Raw genomic sequence first — 6000 nt, forward strand, 5'->3', positions numbered from 1 at the left:
CCCGGCCATGCGGCTGAGAAATAACCATCTCTGAAACATCTACCAAGAATCGGTCCATAGATATTTCTTTTCCATGGGCCTTGTTGTCTGATACACGTGTTGCAGTTTCCCCACTGTAACAGGTGTCCAGGCATTTGGGACTCGGTGCCCTGCCTGTCTTTCCTGAGTACATTAAATGGAGAGACTTCTGAATTATGCAGCTGATGTTGGGGGGGCTTTTTAAAGCTGCTACTTTGCATGCCAAGGCTGGTGCTCCTGCTCTGCTGTGGGGAAAAGGGCTGGGTAGGGCACCTCTGGCATCTCCTTTCGCAGCCTCCCGCGACTCTCCAGTGAGAAAACTCAACCGGCATCCATGATCCCCACCCTTTGCACAGAGAATCAGTCAAAGGAAACATTTTGTGCCTGTATAGTTTAATCCATAACTACATAGCTCTCAAGGAATTTTAAGCGCCCAGTTTTCTGGACCTGAATAAGCTTGCCAGAACACAGGATTTTTTTTCTACTGGAAAGCAGGAACAAAACTTGCCCTGAAATTGCTCTGACAACGTAGTCCTGATGCACTTTTGCTGCCATTATGATCATCATTCATTATGATCATCCTTCTCAAAATGCCCTTCCATAATAGCCTGTTGCATTTTTAACAGTAGAACTTCACCTGCCTTATTCCAGACTTTTTCAGGATTTAGCCTTAAAATTATGTCAGCTACAGTTAATCTTACTACAGAAACTTGTCAAGAGGATGGAAGATACATATGGAAGTCACACTTGTTGGGTCTCAGACTCTGCACGTAAAGGCCAGTTTCCCCTGCTGACTCGTGCCATGCCTAAGAGGTGGCTTCCTCATTTGAGTTATGTGATCAGGCTCTCTATGTGAAAAATTAAGGCATTCATGCCTCTGTGAAACGGGTTCAGAAAACTGACCTTAACATTGGGTGTAGATTGGATTCCCCTTCAAGAGTTCAAAGGAAAGAAGCTGAACTGTGACCCAGAAAGACTGGAATTAGTTTAAAAATATCCTGTTCTATGACACAGCACTATATCCATGCTCCTTGCTCAGCAATAATTCATTAAAATTCCTTACTGCCTGAACAACATTTAAGGGCAGCTAAATGAGCAGCAGCACTGACAGGCAGTACCCTGCACTGTCCTGTTGGGCAATTAAAACTGTGCCAGGCAAGTGTCTGATTTAACCTTTTTGTCAGGCTCCTGTAGCCTGTTGAAACCATACGAGATCCTGGCAGTACTGCTGACCTCCAGAAAAAGAGCCCCAATTGTTCCCCTGTGAAAGGCTGGCAGATGGACCTTCTCCAGTGGCTGAGGTACTTGGCACAGCCTGAAGAGTGACTGGAAGCAGCCCAGTGAGGGGAAGGAAGGGCTGGCAAGCAGCTGAAGACACCTGGATGCTCTCAGCAGGGAAGATGACATGTCAGCACGACCCACCAGTGACATATGTGACTGGCTAGGAGCAGTGACAGCTTGAGGCCAAACCTGATTCTTGCATTCATCCATCTGGATAAATATTTGCTGCTGTTAAATGTGCTCACCAGTGGGAATACATGATTAAAACATTTCTAATTTGCAGCGCCTTCAAATGCATTCAACTCAGGCCCCCTTCTCCAGGGGATAAATGGCATTTATAAATCCTCAATATTTTTCTAACTTCTGGTATTATTGCAGGTGAAAAATCAGAATATTTGCACTTTAGCAGCCTGTTAGGTGAATGTTGCCATTTGATGAAGATTCAGATGCATATCTGCAACCCCAGGCCAAGCTCATCTTCTAGTGAATATGTACAAATTGGTATGGGTTGACAATGGAAAAAGGCAATAAGCAGTTTTTATAGAATCACAGACTGGTTTGGGTTGAAAGAGACCTTCAAAGATAGTCTAGTCCAACCCCTTGCCATGGGCAGGGACATTTTTTACTAGACCAGGTTGTACAAAGTCCCACCCAACCAGACCAACTACTTCCCAGGAATGGGGCATTCTGCTACTCTTGAACCTGTCCTGCTAGGAAAAAAATACTGAAAAAAAAGTCCTTTATTCTAATTTACCTACTTTTTTTTTAATGGTAATCTATGTTAATGATCATTTTGGTTGCTGGCCTTTCGTTAGCACCTTTTTGTTCTGCTCAACACCCTAGCATGATAGGATTCAGCGCAGGACGTGTATGACCGGGGTTCTTACCTTATACTGCTGACTGCTCCCTGTGGTAATGTTTTCTTTCTTACACCTTCTTCTGCTCTTTATACATGGTAAGGCAGCACCAGCCAGACCAGAAAAGCAGGAAGTGTAATTGCTGGAGCTGTGCAACTGAAATGATGGAGTTTCCTAAGTCTACAACTGAGATAAGAAGCTGCCTAATAAACAAACAAACAGGATGTCTGTAGTCCGTCAGAGAAGTAATCAAAGCCTGGATAAGACACTTGGCGTACCTTAAGACAAGGCTGTGTAGACTTGGAGAAGTCCAACTACAGCATCTCAACTTACATGGAATAAATTGAAGACAGAGCTGATGGTGAACAGACCTGGAATGAAATCTGAGCACTTGGCAGAAGTCAGTGATTGACAAGGAAACACAGAGTTCTCTGTAAGAAAAGATTCCCTGTAAATAACTTACTCAATTTCTATAAAAGGAAGGCCCAGCTCCAGCCTTTAGACAGGCATTTCTACAGTGTTGGACCCCACCACGTGCAGTGTTGTGTTTGCTGCTTTTCAGCCATTGAATCTGGGGATGACAAATACAATACTGAATCAGACCTGAGCTAAAAGACAGCTGACTAATTTAGGAATCCTGGCTGGGGAACTGGAGGGGGCAGAAGGGGCAAGGACAGCCTGCTGAGCACTCGTTATGACCAGCCTGTGATTTCACGCAGGCAGCTTGGCAGAGCTCACCAAATCACCACCGTGCTGGTGGTGACTGGGGGAAGGCAGCTCCTGGGGAGAAAGCAGCAGCCGTGGCTGCATAGCAGTGCTTGCACAGTCCAGCACAACTCCCTGACAAGCAAGGTTTGAAGCATGTATAATTAGAGACACTGCACGGTCATAATGCTTTTATCCACTTTAATTTCTGTTGGTGATTTAAAAAAAAAAAATTGTAGACAGGCTACCCAATTTTTTTTCTTAGTATAGAAAATAATCTGGGAAAATGAAATTAAAAATAAAAAATAATTTCCAGGTATATACCTTTTATCACAAGAGCTCTGGTGGTACAGGAAAAGGGTACAGATCTTGAGTTTCTCTGGCTGAAGCCAAGGTACCTCCTCCCCACTCCCCATGGGCTGTCACGTACGTGTCTGAGGCACCAGATGCATCCAACTCCTTTATGCCCCAGGTGAAGATGGGGGGAAACAATGTGACACAGTGACTGTGCCCTGTAAAGGGACGTGACCAGACACCACCCCAGACCTCAACATCCCCACAGGTGCTCCCCAGCTTTATCAGGCTTATGACTTCTCCCCCCTCCACTGAAGGTATGGGTATCTGCTGCCTGTAACATTATATTACCATGCTCAGCCCTTGAGCTACTCAGAGAAATAGACTCTTTGCAGGTCCCCTGCGGCCAGACTCAGCTGAATGCCACGGCTCTGCCTGCTCCCCAGCCAAGGCAGCCATCCTACAGGTACCTCTCCCAGCCCTCATATTCGTAATCAGTGCCTCAATGAGATGCTAAAGAGTAAGACAAGCAATTCTGAAGGTTAAACACTTTTGCAGCTGGCGATGCCATTCCTCCACAATTAAAGGCAAATGTCTCAGAGGTACTTATATCCTTGTTTGCTGCTGAGACAACTACACTTTTTGGAATGACAGGCTTAAATCTTTCAAGAGAATTCACATTGTTGTGCCTCTGTTATTTGTGGGCTTTTCAGAGATACAGGAATTTTTATGCTTCAGGCAAAACAGTGTAAAACAAAAACAACAACAAAAACCTAACGTACTCATAAATCAGAAATATTTTACTTCAAGAAAGATAGAGTCATTAATAGCAGCAACACTGCAATATGTGCTAATTACATGTTTGGTGAATGTTTTCAAGGAAAGAGACACAAGGCAGTGCCACAGCCCAAGCCACTACCATTCAAGGCTTTACCTTTAAAACAGAGGCTTGGTTTACAGCTATTTTGCCTGGTGGTAACTTCTCCCACCACCTCAGCAGGGCCATCAGCTGGACACTCTTGGATTTTTGTTCCCACTTAGTGGTGTCCTCTGAGCTCAGCTCTCCATGGGGCTAGGCTGAGACAGGCTGCTGCTACTTACTCTCATTTCTCCAATTATGTTCTTCAGGCTCTCCTTAGGCCCGTACTGCTTTGAAACCTCAAGTTTCTCACTGCTGGTTACCTCACAGCAACCTTCTACCATTTTCAAAACTCCCCATCTTCCATTCTTAGTGTTTGGTATTGAGATCTGGGGAGTAACCCCCAGAAATTAGACTTTTAATTATTATTTTACAAAGATGGATTTGCTCTGTTCATCCAGTCTAGGACTTTTTAGTATGGGAAACTTGTCTGCAGGTTCAGTCTTTGCAGCGGACTTAGACAAAAAACCAGTTTAGCTGAACTTTGGCTCAGCAGTGTCTGTGCCCATTCAGGGAGAGCAGGTGCTCCTGAATGACATGTACTGACCCAGGATATTTTATTCCTATTTGTTCTGTTTCCAAGCACTATTGTCAACCCAAAATCTACAGAAGATAAATCTAGCAAAGCCTGCATCTTCTCAGTGCTTTGCAGAGAATTATCTTTAGACTCTGAACTCGTCGAGGATTAGCCACTCAGTCAGGTAACCCCATCCATACCCACTGCTCTATCCAGAGTGCATCCAAACACATTGTGTTTGTTCTCTACACATTAAAAAAAAAAAAAATCCCAGACTTCCTTTGGTGCTGGGGCATTTCCCTGGTCCAGCCAGCAGTACTGTGCCGAGTTGGTTATATGGGAGCAGCAGTGCAGACGGGGCAGAAGCAGAGACACCTGGAAACCCCGTGGTCGTCAGGGGAGACATAGCTCCTGAAAACAGTCTCCTGGCACCACGAGGTGGGGACATGGAGTAAAAAAGCCCCAAACGCACGCATAAATAACCTCTGAAAACGTGCCAGCAATTTCTTTGCACATAAAAATCAAAATAACCCTTACGGGAAAGCCTTCCCTATCCCTCCCTCAAGGCTAGTCTGACTGCTGAGTGCAGTCTGTCTCAAAGCTAAAGTTTGCTGGTGCCTGTGGTTTTCCAGCCACAGGGTTACCTCATTCAGTCTTTGTCTGGGGCTTTGTCCAGAGAAAGTATCTCTAACCTGCAGCAGAAGATGGTTTTCCCCTTTCCAGTTTATCTGGTTATTGAGAGGCCCCATCTCTGAGCCCATCAGTGAATTGTTTTCTTCCTCCCTGTCATTTAGCAGTCACTTCTGCTGGTTCAATAGTGACAGTGCATTTTCAAACAGGCTTAAAATTCAAATTGACTCAAATTATCTCAGGGTAATTTACCCATAAACTGCCAAGGTAAGAGCATCAGACTGTCCAGGTATCACTGAAGCTAAAGGAACAAAGCTACTTGGAGTGCACAGGAACAAGCTGCTCATTGCTTGTGCCTTGAATCACTTTTAGTCCAACAATTCACCTTAAAGCAGGCACAGAGCAGAATATCACCCTCATTGCCTCCTAATGCATTTTGCAATGAATTAGATTTTAATATCAGAATATTACAGTTTCCAGTACCAAGAGATAATGGGTGAAACACAGGGTTTCCATGAGACATTGGTGTATTTTTTCTTTTATGTTTGCTCTGAGCTTTGCTTTGGTGACAAAATATGCTTATATGCCATTACCATAAATTCAATTGTTCGCACATTCTCTCTCAATTTCCCAACCTCTGGCAATAAAGCTACATTTAGAAAGGGCTGTCTTTAGCAATTGCTTGCCATCCTTTTATTGATGGATTCTCAGAGCATCTCATTGCACTGTTTTTCTATTATCCATTTAATGGTTTTTCATTTACTCCAACATAGACAGAC

This window comes from Corvus cornix, chromosome 1 (genome assembly GCF_000738735.6).
Source record: "Corvus cornix cornix isolate S_Up_H32 chromosome 1, ASM73873v5, whole genome shotgun sequence".
In the NCBI taxonomy this organism is placed as follows: Eukaryota; Metazoa; Chordata; class Aves; order Passeriformes; family Corvidae; genus Corvus; species Corvus cornix.